The sequence below is a fragment of the Oncorhynchus tshawytscha genome, linkage group LG02, assembly GCF_018296145.1.
Source record: "Oncorhynchus tshawytscha isolate Ot180627B linkage group LG02, Otsh_v2.0, whole genome shotgun sequence".
In the NCBI taxonomy this organism is placed as follows: domain Eukaryota; kingdom Metazoa; phylum Chordata; class Actinopteri; order Salmoniformes; family Salmonidae; genus Oncorhynchus; species Oncorhynchus tshawytscha.
Genome location: NC_056430.1, coordinates 71113810 through 71136069, shown reverse-complemented (window position 1 = coordinate 71136069; position 22260 = coordinate 71113810).

Here is a 22260-nt window from a genome sequence, read left to right as displayed (position 1 = left end):
CAAACTTTCTACTTTTAAACTCGGACAAAACAGAGAATCTTGTTCTAGGTCCCAAGAAACAAAGAGATCTTCTGTTGAATCTGACAATTAATCTTAATGGTTGTACAGTCGTCTCAAATAAAACTGAAAGACCTCGGCGTTACTCTGGACCCTGATCTCTCTTTTGATGAACATATCAAGACTGTTTCAATGACAGCTTTTTTCCACCTACGTGACATTGCAAAATCAGAAACCTTCTGTCCAAAAATGCAGAAAAATGAATCCATGCTTTTGTTACTTCTAGGTTAGACTACTGCAATGCTTTACTTTCCGGCTACCCGGATAAAGTACTAAATAAACTTCAGTTAGTGCTAAATACGGCTGCTAGAATCCTGACTAGAACCAAAAAATTGGATCATAGTACTCAAGGGCTAGCCTCCCTATACTGGCTTCCTGTCAAGGCAAGGGCTGATTTCAAGGTTTTACTGCTAACCTACAAAGCATTACATGGGCTTGCTCCTACCTATCTCTCTGATTTGGTCCTGCCATACATACCTACACGTACGCTACGGTCACAAGACGCAGGCCTCCTAATTGTCCCTAGAATTTCTAAGCAAACAGCTGGAGGCAGGGCTTTCTCCTATAGAGCTCAATTTTTATGGAATGGTCTGCCTACCCATGTGAGAGACGCAAACTCAGTCTCAAACCTATAATTATTTACTGAAGACTCATCTCTTCAGTGGGTCATATGATTGAGTGTAGTCTGGCCCAGGAGTGTGAAGGTGAACGGAAAAGCTCTGGAGCAACAAACCGCCCTTGCTGTCTCGGCCTGGCCGGTTCACCTCTTTCCACTGGGATTCTCTGCCTCTAACCCTATTACAGGGGATCAGTCACTGGCTTACTGGTGCTCTTTCATGCCGTCCCTAGGAGGGGTGCGTCACTTGAGTGGGTTGAGTCACCGATGTGATCTTCCTGTCTGGGTTGGCGCCCCCCCCTTGGGTTGTGCCGTGTTGGAGATCTTTGTGGGCTATACTCAGCCTTGTCTCAGGATGGTAAGTTGGTGGTTGAAGATATCCCTCTAGTGGTGTGTGGGCTGTGCTTTGGCAAAGTGGGTGGGGTTATATCCTTCCTGTTTGTCCCTGTCCGGGGTTATCATGGAATGGGGCCACAGTGTCTCCTGACCCCTCCTGTCTCAGCCTCCAGTATTTATGCTGCAGTAGTTTATGTGTCGGGGGGCTAGGGTCAGTCTGTTATATCTGGAGCACGTCTCCTGTCTTATCTGGTGTCCTGTGTGAATTTAAGCATGCTCTCTCTAATTCTCTCTTTCTCTCATTCTTTCTCTCTCTCGGAGGACCTGAGCCCTAGGATCATGCCTCAGGACTACCTGACATGATGACTCCTTGCTGTTCCCAGTCCACCTGGCCGTGCTGCTGTTCCAGTTTCAACTGTTCTGCCTGCGGCTATGGAATCCTGACCTGTTCACCGGACGTGCTACCTGTCCCAGACCTATTATTTGACCATGCTGGTCATTTATGAACATTTGAACATCTTGGCCATGTTCTGTTATAATCTCCACCCGGCACAGCCAGAAGAGAACTGGCCACCCCTCATAGCCTGGTTCCTCTCTAGGTTACTTCCTAGGTTTTTGCCTAGGAAGCAGCGCCTCTTCAACCTCAGGAGGCTGAAGAAATTCGGCTTGTCACCAAAAGCACTCACAAACTTCTACAGATGCACAATCGAGAGCATCCTGGCGGGCTGTATCACCGCCTGGTACGGCAACTGCTCCGCCCTCAACCGTAAGGCTCTCCAGAGGGTAGTGAGGTCTGCACAACGCATCACCGGGGGCAAACTACCTGCCCTCCAGGACACCTACACCACCCGATGTTACAGGAAGGCCATAAAGATCATCAAGGACATCAACCACCCGAGCCACTGCCTGTTCACCCCGCTATCATCCAGAAGGCGAGGTCAGTACAGGTGCATCAAAGCTGGGACCGAGAGACTGAAAAACAGCTTCTATCTCAAGGCCATCAGACTGTTAAACAGCCACCACTAACATTGAGTGGCTGCTGCCAACACACTGACACTGACACTCAACTCCAGCCACTTTAATAATGGGAATTGATGGGAAATGATGTAAATATATCACTAGCCACTTTAAACAATGCTACCTTAGATAATGTTTACATACCCTACATTATTCATCTCATATGCATACGTATATACTGTACTCTATATCATCGACTGCATCCTTATGTAATACACGTATCACTAGCCACTTAAACTATGCCACTTTGTTTACATACTCATCTCATATGTATATACTGTACTCGATATCAGCTACTGTATCTTGCCTATGCTGCTCTGTACCATCACTCATTCATATATCCTTATGTACATATTCTTTATCCCCTTACACTGTGTATAGGACAGTAGTTTTGGAATTGTTAGTTAGATTACTTGTTGGTTATTACTGCATTGTCGGAACTAGAAGCACAAGCATTTCGCTACACTCGCATTAACATCTGCTAACCATGTGTATGTGACAAATAAAATTTGATTTGATTTGATTTGATTTTTTCCTAGCCAACGTGCTTCAACACCTGCATTGCTTGCTGTTTGGGGGTTTAGGCTGGGTTTCTGTACAGCACTTTGAGATATAAGCTGATGTACGAAGGGCTATATAAATACATTTGATTTGATTTGATCCTTGATGAAAACCTGCTCCAGCGTTGAACCCGATCAAACATCTCTGGAGCGACTTGCAAATAGCAGTGCAGCAACGCTGCCCATCCAACTTGACAGCGCTTGAGAGGATCTGCAGAGAAAAATGGGAGAAACTCCCCAAATACAGGTGTGCCAAGCTTGTAGTGTCATACCCAAGAAGACTCGATGCTGTAATCACTGCTAAAGTTGCTTCAACAAAGTACTGAGTAAAGGATCTGAATACTTATGTTAATGTAATACTTCATTTTTTAAATCTTTTTAAATTAGCAAAAAATTCAAAAAAGCTTTTTTCATTGTCATTGTGGAGTATTGTGTGTAGATTGATGAGGGAAAAAACTATTGAATCAATTTTAGAATAAGGATGAACGTAACAAAAAGTCAAGGGGTCTGAATACTTTCTGAAGGCACCGTACAATCTAGCTGCGTAGCTGATTCCCTCGTCTGCATTCTGTGTGGATCTGTGGCTCTACTGCTAGTTCAGGAGAATCTGTGTGGATCTGTGGCTCTACTGCTAGTTCAGGAGAATCTGTGTGGATCTGAGGCTCTACTGCTAGTTCAGGAGAATCTGTGTGGATCTGTGGCTCTACTGCTAGTTCAGGAGAATCTGTGTGGATCTGTGGCTCTACTGCTAGTTCAGGATAATCTGTGTGGATCTGTGGCTCTACTGCTAGTTCAGGAGAATCTCGTTTGGATGCTGCTCTGAGAGCATCAAGGACAAACTGAATTGGTCCACCCACATAGACAGCGTGATGAAGAAGGCGCAGCAGCGCCTCTTCAACCTCAGGAGGCTGATGAAATTCGGCTCGTCACCAAAAGCACACAAACTTTTACAGGTGCACAATCGAGAGCATCCTGTCGAGCTGTATCACCGCCTGGTACGGCAACTGCTCCGCCCACATCCGTTAGGCTCTCCTGAGGGTAGTGAGGTCTGCACAACGCATCACAGGGGCAAACTACCTGCCCTCCAGGACACCTACACCACCGATGTCATAGGAAGGCCAAAAATATCATCAAGGACAACAACCACCCGAGCCACTGCCTGTTCACCACGCTATCATCCAGAAGGCGAGGTCAGTACAGGTGCATCAAAGGTGCAACAAAGGGTGGACAGAGAGACTGAAAAACAGCTTCTATCTCAAGGCCATCAGACTGTTAAACAGCCACCACTAACATTGGCTGCTGCCAACATACTGACTCAACTCTAGCCACTTTAATAATGGAAAAATGTATGTAAAAAATGTATCACTAGCCACTTTAAACAATGCCACTTAATATAATGTTTACATACCCTACATTACTCATCTCATATGTATATGTATATACTGTACTCTATACCATCTACTGCATCTTGCCATCTTTATGTAATACACGTATCACTAGCCACTTTAAACAATGCCACTTTTATATGTTTACGCATATATCTTTATGTACATATTCTTCATCCCTTTACACTTGTGTGTATATGGTAGTTGGTGTGAAATTGTTAGGTTAGATTACTCGTTGGTTATTACTGCATTGTCTGAACTAGAAGCACACGCATTTCGCTACACTCGCATTAACATCTGCTAACCATGTGTATGTGACAAATAAAGTTTGATTTGACATCATCAGTACGCCTCCGCCTCACCGGAGTGACCACTGATCCCTGCTCCCCTCTCTCTGTCCCCTCTGGCTGAGACTGATCATTCTTCATCTGGGGTTATCACTCACTCACAAACTCTTTCTTTCTTTCTTTCTATCTCCCCCTCTCTCTATCTCTCTGTCAGGTATATGAGCAAATATTGTCACCAAGGGGAGTTCTGTTTATTGTTGTGAGTCATCCTGGGTTATTGCACACAAACCCTCCCCCTGACACACACAATGAGACAGACAGACAGCATGGTGGGACAGCTCCTAGGTAATAATAATCACACAAACGTACATGCTGTAACCCCCCACACACACACACACACACGCTGCATGTGAAATCTGTAATCCCACAGGCCCATAGAAGCCCCTGATGAAACACACACTACAATTGTCCACCATAGTCAAAAGCTGTGTGTGTTCATGTCCAAAACAACAAACCTTAATCCACTGTGACCCCGATCCTCTATTCATATACTGCTATGTTAAGAATCTGTAAGTAAGTGCTTCCTTTTGGGCCCATTCAATTTCATTCAATTCAGGTCAAGGTAAATTGAAAATCCAATTCACCGATTGAATAAGGCCATTTAATTGACATATTTCTTACTTTCGTAAAATGTACTGAACTGGAATGGGATTGACCCGAACCTTGTTCACTGAAATAATTTACATTGGATGTTGGGAGCTTTAACATTGTGACAGCAGCATGTGACCTTTCCTCTGTCTTGTGTCAGGCTTAATTAAGCTAACAGGAAGTGTTATACAACGTGATATTTGTACATCCGAAGCCTCAGAAGGTTCCAATCCACATGACTTACATAACATCTCCCAACACGCTGTCACGTTCGATGAAAGGATCGGACCAAGGAGCAGCGTGAGTAGAGTTCCACATATTTTTAATCATAAACTGAAACTCAACAAAACAAAAACAAACAAGCACAAACGAAACGTGAAGCTACTGGTGCACACAGGCAACTATCCGTAGACATAGTCAAGATCCCACAAACACAAAAGGGAAATGGCTACCTAAATATGATCCCCAATCAGAGACAACGATAAACAGCTGTCTCTGATTGGGAACCATATCAGGCCAACAGACATACAAAAACTAGACTACCCACCCTAGTCACACCCTGACCTAACCAAAATATATAGAAAAACAGAGATATCTAAGGTCAGGGAGTGACAGTACCCCTAAAGGTGCGGACTCCCGGCCACAAACCTGAACCTATAAGGGAGGGTCCGGGTGGGCATCTACCTTCGGTGGTGGCTCCGGTTCTGGACGCAGCCCCCTCCTTACGCTGATCCCTCTGCTTCTGTGGAACTGGACTGTGGATCATCACCGGAGGCTCTGGACTCCTCCTCGTCGCTGAAGACTCTGGCGAGGAGCTGCAGTCTAGAGGCCCTGGACTGGGGACCGTCGCTGGAGGCCCCAGACTGGGGACAGTCGCTGGAGGCCCCGGACTGGGGACCGACGCTGGAGACCCCAGGCTGGGGACCCCGGACTGTGGACCGTCGCTGGAGGTTCCGGACTGTGGACCGTCGCTGGAGGTTCCGGACTGTGGACCGTCGTTGGAGGTTCCGGACCGTGGACCCTCGTTGGAGGTTCCGGACTGGAAACTGTCGCCGGGAGCTCTGGACTGGAAACTGTTGCCGGGAGCTCTGGACTGGGAAGGCGCACTGGAGGCCTGATGCGTGGGACCAGTACAGGTGGCACTGGGCTGAAGTCACACACCTCAGGGCGAGTGCGGGGAGGAGGCACAGGACGTACTGGACTGTGGAGGCGCATTGGAGGTCTGGAGCGTAGAGCTTTCACAACCCGTCCTGGCTGGATGTTTATTTTCGCCCGGCAAATGCGGGGCGCTGGCACAGGACGCACTGGGCTGTGCAGACGCACCGGAGGCACAGTGCGCAGAGCGGCGCAGGATATCCTGATCCGAGGAGGTGTACTGGAGGCCAGGAGCGCTGATCCGTCCTGGCTGGATGCCTAATCTACCCCAGCCAATACGGGGAGCTGGAATATAGCGCACCAGGCTGTGACTGCGCACTGGAGACATGGTGCGCATCACCGCATAACACGGTGCCCGACCGGTCACACGCTCCCCACTGTAAGCACGGGGAGTTGGCTCAGGTCTGAACCCTGACTCTGCCAATCTCCCCGTGTGCTCCCCCCAAAACGTATTTGGGGCTGCCTCTCGTGCTTGCCTCGTTGGTATTACTCCTCGTAACGCGCCGTTCTACTTTCGCTGCCTCTATCTCCTCCCTCGGACGGCAATATTCCCTGGTCCTTGTCCAGGGTCCTGCTCCCTCCAGGATTTCCTCCCACGTCCATTCCTCCTGACCACGCTGCTTGGTCCTTTTGTGGTGGGATCTTCTGTCACGTTCGTTGAAAGGATTGGACCAAGGTGCAGGTTGAGTAGAGTTCCACATATTTTTTAATAAACTGAAACTCAACAAAACAAAAACAAACAAGCACAAACGAAACGTGAAGCTACTGGTGCACACAGGCAACTATCCGTAGACATAGTCAAGATCCTACAAACACAAAAGGGAAATGGCTACCTAAATATGATCCCCAATCAGAGACAACGATAAACAGCTGTCTCTGATTGGGCACCATAGCAGGCTAACATAGACATACAAAAACCCCTAGACATACAGAAACCCTAGACATACAAAAACTAGAGTACCCACCCTAGTCACACCCTGACCTAACCAAAATATATAGAAAAACAGAGATCTAAGGTCAGGGCGTGACACACGCGCTGTCAATCAATCTGATTCTTAATCAATCAGTTGACTATCGCTCTAATGAGCTAGCCAGCATTGACTGGATTGATATCCATTACTTTAGTCACTATTAAGATGTCCTTTCATTTCAGGGTATTCCCACAGCCATTTCAGAAGAAAGAGGAAGCAGCAGACTCTAGTAGCTCCGATGCAGTCATCTATTTACCAACGTTTCCACAGCAAGCCGTCTTCATCAGGGTTTCATCAAAATGTATTCCTACAGCCATAGCATGGAACCGTCCCGGGAAGATCATCTTGTGTAGTCGATACATTGATATCTAGTTAAAAATATATTTTTTTCTGAAATTCTTATTTGCAATGACAGCTTAGCCTAGCCAAACCCAGACAACACCAATTGTGCGCCACCCTATGGGACTCCCAATCACAGCCAGATGCGATACAGCCTGGATTTGAACCAGGGACTTCAGTGACACCTCTTGCACTGAGAAGCAGTGCCTTAGACCACTGCGCCACTCAGGAGCTTAGGACTTGTGTTGTGTCAATACTGTGGGTACATTTACATGACATAGACATGTGCGTTATTTAGCAGACGCTCTTATCCAGAGAGGCTTACAGGAGCAGTTAGTATCATTGATAAGGTTGCTGTGTGGTGTGTGGATGTCATGTGTATTTTAAAAAAAAAAAATTTTTTGGGGGGGTTGTGTACCAGAGCAGAAGTAAAGCTTCCATAGTCAGTCATCTATCTTACTGTGTTGAGGACAACCACCCACACAACCCTCCACTTCCAGATACATCTCCTCAGCCCCACCACACACACATTCTAAGAAACGTAAACATTTCTACCATACCCCCCTCTGCCATCCGACACACACACACACCCCGCCCCCACACAGTCATGTCCTCAGTAGCCTGACAGCGGTAAGGTATAGACCCACAGATCACATCTCACTGTCACCCAGAGAGCTCCAAATCAGTCCTCACACATACACACACACACACACACACACACACCACAATGAGTTACAGGGTATCCAGACATAGAGACATTTTAATGAGCTCAGCCTCCTGACACATCCATCAGAGGACGCCAGGGAGGTGTCGATTTGGCCCCCTCTCTTTAAGAAGGTTCCCCTCTCACTTAGATTTATTGAAATGATATGCAGTCTTGTCGCCCGTCATGAATTTTGGAAAATGTATCTAGTCAACTCTCTTGGAAAACTTTGGGCATAGAGTTAGTTGATGCTGAGGACGATTCAGGTTAAAGTGCTCTTCAAGGAAGCTGAAGTTCATGAAAAACAGTAGCATCAAATTAAATGTGGGGGTCCCATAGGCTAATAGACCAACTGCTAACCCCTATACCAGTAAGTAATTGTTTCCCTGGAAAATTAGTCTCAATTATCGTAATCGAAGACAGTTAACATTGTATCATTTCAGCGATAATTAAATAATAATTGAATAATTCAACAACACAGTCAAATGAAATGTCACACCCTCCTCTTCAAGACAAATCCTGACCTATTCCTCCCCTTTTGAGAACGACGTCTCATTGACCTTCTGGAGTTTCCATTTACATATCCAGCTTTACGATGTCTGACCTCATCATGGCTGGGTTTATAATACTGGAGCTGACGGCTCCTTCTGACATCTCTGTTATCACCATGGTAATTAGGAGGATGGTTGGATGTGTCGTGTCTTTGGCTATGCCGGATTAAGCGATATGACATGCTATTCTATAAAATAATTTCTCCATAATTAATATCACCTGATTGAGCTAATCGTGTAAATGTAATTAACTAGCTGTTATCTTCCGAATAAACTCTTAAAGAACCAGTAATATTTTTACATCAATAGCAGTCAATATCAATTGTCATCTTAATTCAGTCTCATCTGAAAGTTGTAAATTCTTGGTTATCTGCACGAACCCTGGCTAACAAGTTGAATCAGCAATACAAAATTGGGTTTAATTATTTATTTACTAAATACCTAACTAATCACACAGACTTACACATACGCACAATTAATCATAACTTGATTACAAATTACGTCATAAAGGAAAATGTCCCTAGCGGGGGGAACCGTTATGACAGCTGGTTCCACAAAAGAAAAGGGGCTGGGTTTGAGTGAAAGAGCGGGAAGACTGAGGAACAAAGGGAAGAAGCTGTGTGATCGTAAATACAGTATCTTATGCATTCTAAGTTACCGCCTATTTGGAAAAGGAAAATGCAACAAATATTTACTCTGAGCTGCGCTTCGGTAGGTTGGTGATAGATGGAAGGCCATGTTGCCCAACCGAGTCCTTTGAAGAATGTCTCTGGTGGTCAATTGGATACTTTGTAGTAACGTCGTTGTGTGGTAGATGGGATACTCTGTCTGTTCCATCTTAACCTGCGTTTGCAGCTGCGGTTGCTAACTCAACGGCTAGGAGGTATCACTTCTGTAGTGAATAAGAGTTCAAAGTTCATACCATTCGCAACCAAACCTCACGCTGATGTTGGCTTCGTTCTGTAGTTATTATCGGAACCATTTTGACATAGGACCGTCGTCCTACATCCCTGGAACAGGAAGTTCTATTGTCGTCAAGGGCTTATATAGGAAGGGAGAGGAGGGCGTGTATGAAAAGTTTTATAGCCCATGTCCCTTCACAGGGTGGGCCACTGATTGAGCAGCCCTATCTTATGAAAACCCACATCTCACATTTTAGAAGCTAAAATCACATTTCATCCCATCACAAATCATTTCATACTCAAATATTTAAATTGAACAACAATTCCATGTGAATCCGATAACTCTGATGTGTAGACTTTCCACTGTAGAGTTTATGTCATCTTATCATGGATGAGAATGTCTCAGATGACAACCGAACTGACATCATATTCATTAAGTACCACCGTATATGTTCAATTGTTCGGATTACCAGAATATAGCTAATTTCCCCCCACCTACTGATGTTCCCAGAATCTCTATGTTAACCAAGGGATTTGCAAATGTAACCTCAGTAGGGTAGAGAGAGGAAAAAGGGGGGAAGAGGTATTTATGACTGTCATAAACCTGCCCCCAAGCCAATGTCATGACAGATGTGTTGCAATGAGGAAGGGATGTTGCAAGCAATGGCGCCGACACATATGCAGTATTTTACAGTATTTTGTTTTTGTGTGTGTTATTTCTTACATTATTAACCCAGAAAATGTTTTGTGTTATTACATACAGCCGGAAATAACTTTTGGATATCAGAGCGGCGGTATCTCACCAGCATTATGACCAGGAATACAACTTTCCCGAATTAGATCCTTTGTTCGTACCCCCAGGGCAATTGAACTTATCCCAGAGGCTGCTCCAAAACGCTACCGAAGTTCTATCAACACATTGACTGTAGTACTCACTTAGGGAAAACAATAGATCACTGCTACTCGCCTTTTCGAGGTGCCTACGAGGCCCCGCCATCCCTTCGGCAAGTCAGATCACAACTCCATTTTGATCCTCCCTTTCCATAGGTAGAAACTCAAAGTACCCATGCTAAGGTCTATTCAACCCTGGTCTGACCAATTGGAATCCGTGCTTCAAGATTGTTTCGATCACGCGGACTGGGATATGTTCCCTGTAGCCTTTGAGAATAACATTGACACTTACACAGACACGGTGACTGAGTTCATTAGAAAGTGTATAGGTGATGTCGTTCCCACGGTGACTATTAAAACCTACCCAAACCAGAAACGTAGATAGATTGCAGCATTCGCGCAAAACTGAATGCGCAAACAACTGCATTTATCCATGGCAAGGTGACTGGGAATATGGTTGAATACAAACAGTGTAGTTATTCTCTCCGTAAGGCAATCAAACAGGCAAAACATCTGTACAGAGACAAAGTGGAGTTGCGATTCAACTGCTCAGACACGAGACGTATGTGGCAGGGTCTACAGACATTCACAGATTACAAAGGGAAAACCAGCCAGGTCGCGGACACTGACATCTTGATCCTAGACAAGCTAAACACCTTCTGCGCCTGCTTTGAGGATAACACAGTGCATTCGATGTGTCCCGATCCCAAGGACTGTGGGCTCTCATTCTCCGTGGCAGACGTGAGCAAGACATTTTAAGCGTGTTAGGGGCTCCCGAGTGGGGCAGTGGCCTAAGACGCATCTCAGTGCTAGAGGCCCAAATCAAATCAAAGCAAATCAAATGTATTTATATAGCCCTTCGTACATCAGCTGATATCTCAAAGTGCTGTACAGAAACCCAGCCTAAAACCCCAAACAGCAAGCAATGCAGGTGTAGAAGCACGGTGGCTAGGAAAAACTCCCTAGAAAGGCCAAAACCTAGGAAGAAACCTAGAGAGGAACCAGGCTAAATGGGGTGGCCAGTCCTCTTCTGGCTGTGCCGGGTGGAGATTATAACAGAACATGGCCAAGATGTTCAAATGTTCATAAATGACCAGCATGGTCGAATAATAATAAGGCAGAACAGTTGAAACTGGAGCAGCAGCACGGCCAGGTGGACTGGGGACAGCAAGGAGTCATCATGTGAGGTAGTCCTGGGGCATGGTCCTAGGGCTCAGGTCCTCCGAGAGAGAGAAAGAAAGAGAGGAGAGAATTAGAGAACGCACACTTAGATTCACACAGGACACCGAATAGGACAGGAGAAGTACTCCAGATATAAGAAACTGACCCTAGCCCCCAGACACATAAACTACTGCAGCATAAATACTGGAGGCTGAGACAGGAGGGGTCAGGAGACACTGTGGCCCCATCCGAATTGGCCCCATCCAAATTGGTCTACACGGACAAGTTCTGGCCTGGTTTAGATCTGATTTGTCGGAAAGATATCAGTTCGTCTCTGTGAATGGTTTGTACTCTGACAAATCAACTGTAAATTTCGGTGTTCCTCAAGGTTCCGTTTTAGGACCACTATTGTTTTCACTATATATTTTACCTCTTGGGGATGTCATTCGAAAACATAATGTTAACTTTCACTGCTATGCGGATGACACATTTCTGTACATTTCAATGAAACACGGTGAAGCCCCAAAATTGCCCTCGCTAGAAGCCTGTGTTTCAGACATAAGGAAGTGGATGGCTGCAAATGTTCTACTTTTAATCTCGGATTAAATAGAGATGCTTGTTTTAGGTCCCAAGAAACAAAGAGATCTTCTGTTGAATCTGACAATTAATCTTGATGGTTGTACAGTCGTCTCAAATGAAACTGAAGGACCTCGGCGTTCCTCTGGACCCTAATCTCTCTTTTGACGAACATATCAAGACTGTTTCAAGGACAGCTTTTTTCCATCTACGTAACATTGCAAAAATCAGAAACTTTCTGTCCAAAAATGATGCAGAAAAATTAATCCATGCTTTTGTTACTTCTAGGTTAGACTACTGCAATGCTTTACTTTCCGGCTACCCGGATAAAGCACTAAATACACTTCAGTTAGTGCTAAATACGGCTGCTAGAATCCTGACTAGAATTCATTTAAAAAAAAATCATATTACTCCAGTGCTAGCCTCCTGTTCCTACACTGGCTTCCTGTTAAGGCAAGGGTTGATTTCAAGGTTTTACTGCTAACCTACAAAGCATTACATGGGCTTGCTCCTACTTATCTTTCTGATTTGGTCCTGCCGTACATACCTACACGTATGCTACGGTCACAAGACGCAGGCCTCCTAATTGTCCCTAGAATTTCTAAGCAAACAGCTGGAGGCAGGGCTTTCTCCTATAGAGCTCCATTTTTATGGAATGGTCTGCCTACCCATGTGAGAGACGCAGACTCGGTCTCAACCTATAAGTCTTTACTGAAGACTCATCTCTTCCGTGGGTCATATGATTGAGTGTTGTCTGGCCCAGGAGTGGGAGGGTGAACGGAAAGGCTCTGGAGCTGCATTGCTTGCTGTTTGGGGTTTTAGGCTGGGTTTCTGCACAGCACTGTACAGCACTTTGAGATATCAGCTGATGTAAGAAGGGCTATATAAATACATTTGATTTGATTTAGAGGCGTCACTACAGATCCTGGTTTGAATCCAGGCTGTATCATAACCGGTCGTGATTGGGAGTCCCATAGGTGGGAGTCCCATAGGTTGGTGCAAAATTTGCTCAGCGTCGTCCGGGTTTGGCCGAGTTAGGCCGTCATTGTAAATAAGAATTTGTTCTTAACTGGCTTGCCTAGTTAAATAAAGGTTAAATAAAAGTGTAATTAAAAAAACCTCACAAGGCTGCCGGCCCAGACTGCATCCCTAGCCACGTCGTAGCATGCTCAGACCAGCTGTCGGACATATTCACTCTCTCCCTATCCCATTCTGCTATCCCCACTTGCTTCAAGATGTCCACCATTGTTCCTGTACCCAAGAAAGCAAAGGTAACTGAACTAAATGACAACCGCCCCGTAGCACTCACTTCTGTCATCATGAAGTGCTTTGAGAGGCTAGTTAAGGATTATATCAACTATACCTTACCTGACACCCAAGGACATTTGAATTGGCTTATCGACTCAATAGATTCACAGACGGGTGTGATCCCCATCGCACTAATCATTGCCCTATCCCATCAGGACAAGAGGAATACCTACATCAGAATGCTGTTGACTATAGCTCAGCCTTCAACACCAATCTCATCATTAATCTCGAGGCCCTGGGTCTGAACCCCACCCTGTGCAACTGGGTCCTGGAATTCCTGATGGGCCGCCCCCAGGTGGTGAAGGTAGGAAACAACACCTCAACTTAGCTGATCCTCAACACAGGGGTCCCACAAGGGTGCGTGCTCAGCCCCCTGCTGTACTCCCTGTTCACTTATGACTGCATGGCCACGCACTCCTCCAACTCAATCATCAAGTTTGCAGACGACACAACAGTAGTAGGCCTGATTACCAACAATGACGAGACAGCCTACAGGGAGGAGGTGAGGGCCCTGGCAGAGTGTGGCCAAGAAAATAAGCTCTCTCTCAATGTCAACAAAACAAAAGGAGCTGATCGTGGACTTCAGGGAACAGCAGAAGGTGCGCGCCCCATCCAAATCGAAGGGACCACAGTGGAGAAGTTGGAAAGCTTCAAGTTCCTCGGCGTACACATTACTGACAATCTGAAATGGTCCATCCACACAGATAGACACACGAGGCTGAAGAAATTCGGCTTGGCCCCTAAAACCCTCCGAAACTTTTACAGATGCACAATTGAGAGCATCCTGACGGGCTGTATCACTGCCTGGTACGGCAACTGCTCCGCCCGCAACCACAGGTCTCTCCAGAGGGTGGCACAGTCTGCTCAACTCATCACTGGGGGCACACTGCCTGCGCTCCAGGACACCTACAGCACCCGATGTCACAGGAAGGCCAAAAAGATCATCAAGGACATCAACCACCCGAGCCACGGCGTGTTCACCCCGCTATCATCCAAAAAGCGCAGTCAGTGCAGGTGCATCAAAGCTACGAGAATGAAAAACAGCTTCTATCTCAAGTCTATCAGACTGTTAAATAGCCATCGATAGCTGGCTACCACCCGGCTACTCAACCTTGCACCTTAGAGGTTGCTGCCCTATAGAAATAGGCATGGAATCACTGGTCACTTTAATAATGTTTACATACTGCTTTACTCATCTCATATGTATATACTGTATTTAGTCAATGCCACTTCGACATTGCTCATCCAAATATTTATATATTTCTTAATTCCATTCTTTTACTTTTAGATTTGTGTGTATTGTTGTGAAGTGTTAGATGCTACTGCACTGTCGGAGCTAGGAACACAAGCACTTCACTACACCCGCAATAACATCTGCTAAATCAATTACATGTGATTTCATTTGATTTGAATGGAGTGAGAGTGGGGGGGGGGAGACTCTGTGACTCTACGCATCAATATTTCCTACTGGGCAGATAAACTGTCATGAGAGAATGGGGCCTGTCTGATAAAAGGCATAGTGATTAATGCACACCATTTTCCAGCTGCCCACCACCAATGTAATGTTATCCATTACATTGCACTAACCAATAACAAATGCCCCATCCAACCAATCATCATTGCCAACATAACAATAACCTGCCATAAACAGGTGAACAGCCTACCAAACGACCCCAACACCAGATATCACAGTACTCCCAATCCCTCACAGCACCCGACCTCCTTTATCACAGCCCAACTGCGGTGGTGTTAAGAACAGCGTCCTTTTGTATTCTGCTCGCCAGACCACCATCACATTAGACAGTAGCCTACGGGGGAGCTAAGGACTCTTGACTGCTCAACTGACCTCAACCTTTTCCACTCTTCTCTTCTGCCTTTCTTGCACATTTCAATACTTCTGGGAACTACTGTTGTTGTGCTTAGGAAACAAAATGGCCTCCGTAGCTGGCCCAGAGGGTAATGTGATGCGGGTGGATTGGTCGCAGCAGGTGCTGCAGTCAGTCAGAGGGAGAGAGGGAGGAAGTCAAGGTTGCCTGAGTCAAATGTCAGTGGCCCTGATGGCAGGAGACATGGGCACCCTATCCCTAGATAGTGCACTACTTTTGACTAGAGCCCCATGGGTAGTGAACTATATACTGGAGGGAATAGGGTGCCATTTGGGACACAGGCAGGTCATTGGTCGTGGCCTTAACCTAACCTGATCCCTGATTGCCTGCCTCGCTGTCTGCATGACTGGTGGCCGAGGTGTGTGTCTGTGTCTGTGTCTGTGTGTATGGCCCCTGGCAGAGCCTCCTCTACTGTCTCTGGGAGGACAACAACATTCTCACTATACTGTAGCAGACAGAGACAATGGCCCAGAGAGGAAGGGATGGAGAAGGGGAAGGGAGAGACAGGAAGAGAGGACTGGAGAACAATAGAAAGGGGATGATACAGAGACAGGAAGACATGAAGATAAAGAAACAAGGGGAGTAGAGAAAGTAATGAGTGAGATTGGGAACAGAAAGGAAAGGGAGTGAGAGAGATGGAGAGAGGTCAAGAGGTGAATAAACGGGACTTTTCCCACATAACTGAAGTGTTTACATAACTGTTTGCTGTTGCTAGCTTGCTCTAGTTGGTGTGTTGCTGTGTTCTATCTGGCTGGGGCTTGACAACCTCCCCACCACCACCACTACAGCCTTACATGCCAGTCTCCTCTGACTCAGGTTGCTGCCCTACATTCCTGACACACAGATCCTCCCTTTCATCCCCTCATCCTCCAGTCCTCCATCCTCCAGCTATATCTCCTTACTACCTCACCGCTCATATTGGCACACACTGGGCTAACATGGAGGAGTTCCCTTTAATGAGAAGAGAAGCATAGATAAGCATTTATAGAGGCCTTAAAATGGAGTTATGAAGTCTTTATGAGTTGTGGTTAGTTTAAAGTGAGGTTATCGCATTAATAACACTGTAGCATATATCTCATATTCATGCACTGGGCTAGCATGGAAGAATCACATGCAGGTTAATGAGAAGTGTAGCCTTTAACACAATATCCTGGTCTCAGATCTGTTTGTGCTATCTTGCCAACTCCTATGGTTATGGGTCCGCAAGATAGCATAAACAGATCTGGGACCAGGCTGGATAACAAGGCATTGGTTGGCAGTTACTAAACAGCGCTGGGAGCAGGGATTGTCATGACTTTCCCATTGGAACATTAAGTAAAACATTTGGTGTCCTATCTTAGTATTTACTGGAAATACAACATGACAATAACTGGTTGTTGTAATGATAATAGTATATGCCAATTATGCAGATGCTATTATCCAAAGCGAGTTGCAGTGTTACAGTACGCGTGCATACTTCTTCACCACAAATTGGGGAGAATAATAGGCAACTCAGTCCAATCTGTTTGTGTTGACGTGTTTCTCTCACAGGTAGAACGGTTAGAAAGTGTTTGAGACTCTATCAGTGTTGTTTTCAATTAGACAGACGAGAGAGACAAGGGGTGTTTCTCAAAAGGCATAGTACCGTGCTGCGAGCACGGGAGGGTCGGAGTGTGAGCCCAAATCAAAAGGATGCGAAACTGAGCACGGAGGTCACTTCTCGAATGCGTACTCCACTTGTACATGTTTTGAACCATGCATCGATGCAAGATTCAACTGAGCGTGTGCAACGGAATATGATGCAACCACATCAAAAATTATGCAAATGTTCTTGAAATCAATGGCGGCCGTTATTTGAGCTGAAGCAAGAGAAAATACTCTCCGACGTTGGAATGAACTATTGCCTTTTCACATCTCATATGTTGCCTGACTACCATATTTTAACTTGATTCATGAATAAATACATGCTGTGTTAATTTTGTCATGGTTACCTGCCTACAATACCCACTGTAATGTGTGTAGGCTGCTAAGCTCCATAGTAAGTCTAGCTAGCTACTAATTGTTAGCTAGCTACCCATGAAGAATTGACATCTACGTTGGATAACATTGGTCATTTTTCCTGTTATACTCTCTGGTTAGCTACATTATTACGATTCACATATGCACTACCGGTCAAAAGTTTAAGAACACCTACTCATTCAAGGGTTTTTCTTTATTTTTACTATTTTATACATTGTAGAATAATAGTGAAGACATTAAACCTATGAAATAACACATATGGAATCATGTAGTAACCAAAAAAAGTGTTAAACAAATCCAAATATAGTTTATATTATTATTATATTAGAGATTCTTCAAAGTAGCCACCCTTTACCTTGATGATAGCTTTGCACACTCTTTGCATTCTCTCAACCAGTTTCACCTGGAATGCTTTTCCAACAGTCTTGAAGGAGTTCCCACAAATGCTAAGCACTTATTGGCTGCTTTTCTTTCACTCTGCGGTCCATCTCATCCCAAACCATCTCAATTTATTTGAGGTCGGTGGATTGTGGAAGCCAGGTCATCTTATGTAAAACTCCATCACTCTAATTATTGGTAAAATAGCCCTTACACAGCCTGGAGGTGTGTTGGGTCATTGTCCTGTTGAAAAACAAATTATATTCCCACTAAGCCATAAACCAGATGGGATCGCTGCAGAATGCTGTGGTAGCCATGCTGGTTAAGTGTGCCTTGAATTACAAATAAATCACAGACAGTGTCACCAGCAAAGCACCCCCACACCATAACACCTCCTCCTCCATGCTTTACGGTTGGAAATACACATACAGAGATCATCCGTTCACCCACACCAAGTCTCAAAGAATCTCAAATTTTGGCTCCAACCAAAGGACAGATTTCCACCGGTCTAAAGTCCATTGTTCACATTTCTTTGCCCAAGCAAGTCTCTTATTCTTGTTGGTGTCCTTTAGTAGTGGTTTCTTTGAAACAATTCAACCATGAAGGCCTGATGCATGCAGTCTCCTCTGAACAGTTGATGTTGAGATGTGTTGGTTAGTTGAACTCTGTGAAGTATTTATTTGGGCAGCAATTTCTGAGGCTGGTAACTCAAATGAACTTATCCTCTGCAGCAGAGGTAACTCTGGGTATTCCGTTCCTGTGGCGGTCCTCATGAGAGCCAGTTTCATCATAGCACTTGATGGTTTCTGCAATTGCACTTGAAGAAACTTTCAAAGTTCTTTAAATGTATTGTATTGAATGACCTTCATGTCTTAAAGTAATGATGGACTGTTGGTTCTCTTTGCTTATTTGAGCTGTTCTTGCCATAATATGGACTTGGTTTTTTACCAAATAGGGCCATCTTCTGTATACCACCCCTACCTTGTCACAGCACAACTGATTGAATCAAACACATTAAGAAGGATAGAAATTCCTCAAATTAACTTTTAAGAAGGCACACCTGTTAATTGAAATGCATTCCAGGTGACTACATCATGAAGCTGGTTGAGAGAATGCCAAGCGTGTGCAAAGCTGTCATCAAGGCAAAGGGTGGCTATTTGAAGAATCTCAAATGTAAACTATATTTGGATTTGTTTAACACTTTTTTGGTTACTACATGTTATTTCATAGTTTTGATGTCTTCACTATTATTCTACAATGTAGAAAATAGTAAAAATAAAGACAAACCCTTAAATGAGTAGGTGTTCTAAAACTTTTGACCGGTAGTGTAGCTAGCTAATTGTTATGAAGTAAAATCTTGTTCTGTCTCTATTGCCATTACCCTGGCTAGAAGAAGGACGGTTCAGTGAATGGGTCCATAGTAAGTCCATAGCAAGTCAATAGGGCTAACTGGCTAGCTAGCTACCCTCAAGTAATTGACATCTACTGTACCTTGCATAACATTAGTTTTAGGTCATTTTTGCCTGTTTAACGATTCACATATCTAACTGATAATTATGAAGTAAAACATTTGCTTTGTGTTTATCTTGTTTCGTCTATATTGTTGCCATTGTCCTGGCTGGAGGAAGATTAAGTGAATGGGGAGATGCAGCGTGAGGTAATACAGTAGGGGGAGTGCAAGTGCCTCTCAAATGTTACATCTTATGCGTTCTCCACCCTATTGGCCTAACAACAACGTACTCAAGGGAACGTCCTCATAGGAATGCACTTGGAGCATGAAAGTGTGGAGCAAGATAGTATGCATATTGAGAAACACCCGAGGTCGGTAGATTGAGACGCTGTTTTTCATAGTAATTTGATGAACTCATAATACTGGGACTGTGGAGTGTTACTGTCTTATCAGACAACAATGATGGTGGATGTTGAAATTAAGTGTTTGTGAGAGTGTGTGTGTGTGTGTGTGTGTGTGTGTGTGTGTGTGTGTGTGTGTGTGTGTGTGTGTGTGTGTGTGGCTGGTTTGCAGCATTTATCTGTCATGCTCAGAAGCCCATGTGAGGGACATGTGTGTCTAATGAGGATCCAATGGAGAACAGATTGTCATTATGTATAACTGTAAGCTGGAGATGCTTCCTGGAGGCATTGGACAAAACAATCACTAGTTTATGCTTCAAATGCTGATTTTTACAGTTTTAAAGAGATTGCAGCCAGGTCACCCATGATACAAGTATTAGAAGTCTATCACAGGAGGTTGGTGGCTCCTTAATTGGGGAGGACGAGCTTGTGGTAATGGCTGGAGCGGAATGGTATCAAATACATTCAAATTCAACGACAGGAAGTTGTTTTTGTTTTAAGCCTAATCCCAAACCTTAACCGTTACGTTAAAAACACTTTGAAATGTGAAGTTTCAAACAACTTCTAAATTTGATGTTTAAGAAACATGGATGAACGTCTAATGCTGACGTGATACTGGGAGAGCTGGTTGGAAATTGATTGGGGGAAAATTAAATTAATAAAAATTTTAAAAGGTCCAATGCAGATGTTTTTTTTTTACATGTTTTTATTTTTAAAAATTTAAAAAATAACCGTTCTTAGCTAAATGAAATTTCTCAGGTAAGAATTTTAGGAGTGGTTTGAGAGAGGGGTCTAGTTAGTGGAGCCTAATGGGAGGGATATATAACCTGAAAGCGAGCTGTTATTGGGAAAGAGGAGGTTAAACTCTTTGCTATGGATTTTTTCACTTATAACCTCTTGGTGATGTCAGCAGGAGGTCCAAAAACCCAACCCAGCCAAACAAGCTGACATTTCTGGCAGTCGTACAACTATTACACGAAAAGTGCATTATCATTATCCCATTTCACAGTATTATTCCAACCTCATAATGTGGGAATATATATATACAGTGTATTTGGAAAGTATTCATACCTGTCACGAAGGGAAATGACCGGACCAAGGTGCAGCGCAGTGAGCGTACATTTATTTTTATTTGATAATGTCCCCAACAAAAACAAGAAACAACACAAAAAAACACACCAAAAAAAACAACCGTAAAGCTTACTAGGGCTATACAGGCCACTAACAAAGTCAACTACCCACAACTAAGGTGGTAAAACAGGCTGCTTAAGTATGATTCCCAATCAGAGACAACGATAGCCAGCTGTCCCTGATTGAGAACCAACCAGAAATAGAAAACATAGAAATAAAGAAACTAGAATGCCCATCCTAGTCACACCCTGGCCTAACCAAATTAGAGAATAAAAGCCTCTCTATGGCCAGGGCGTGACAATACCTCTTGACTTTTTCCACATTCTGTTACTTTACAGTCTTATTCTAAAATAAGTTTTTTTCCTTCATCAATCTAGTTTGGCACACCTGTATTTGGCGAGTTTATCCCATTTTTCTCTGCAGATCCTCTCAAGCACTGTCAGGTTGGATGGGGAGCGTCGCTGCACAGCTATTATCAGGTCTCCCCTGAGATGTTCGATCAGGTTTAAGTCTGGGCTCTTGCTGGGCCACTCAAAGACATTCAGAGACTTGTCCCGAAGCCACTTGCATTTTTTTGGCTGTGAGCTTAGGGTCGTTGTCCTGTTGGAAGGTGAACCTTCGACCCAGTCTAAGGTCCTGAGTGCTCTGGAGCAGTTTGTCATCAAGGATCTCTCTGTACTTTACTCCGTTCATCTTTCTCTCGATCCTGACTAGTCTGCCAGTCCCTGCTGCTGAAAAACATCCCTACAGCATGATGCTGTCACCACCATGCTTCAACGTAGGTATAGTGCCAGGTTTTCTCCAGATGTGACCCTTGCCATTCAGGCCAAAAAGTTCAATCTTGGTTTCATCAGACCAGAGAATCCTTTAGGGGCCTTTTGGCAAACTTCAAGCGGGCTGTCATGTGACTTTTTCTGAGGAGAGGCTTCTGCCTGGACACTCTACCATAAAGGCCTGATTGATGAAGTGCTGCAGAGATGGTTGTCCTTCTGGAAGGTTCTCCCATCTCCACAGAGGAACTATGGATTTCTGTCAGAGTGACCATCAGGTTCTTGGTCACCTCCCTGACCAAGGCCCTTCTCCCCCGATTGCTCAGTTTGGCCTGGCGGCCAGTCCTAGAAAGAGTCTTGGTGGTTCCAAACATCTTCCATTTATGAATGATGGAGGCCACTATATTCTTGGGGACCTTCAATGCTGCAGACATTTTTTGGTACCCTTCCGCAGATCTGTGACTCAACACAATCCTGTCTTGGCGCTTTACGAACAATTCCTTCGACCTCATGGCTTGGTTTTTGCTCTGGCATGCACTGTCAACTGTGGGACCTTATATAGACAGGTGTGTGCCTTTCCAAATCATGTCCAATGAATTTAATTTAACACTGGTGGACTCTAATCAAGTTGTAGAAACATCTCAAGAATGATCAATGGCTCAATTATTTCGAGTCTCATAGCAAAGGATCTGAATACTTGTTTAAATAAGGTATTTCTTTTAAAAAATATATCTATTTGCACAAGTTTATAAAAACCTGTTTTCACTTTGTCATTATGTGTTA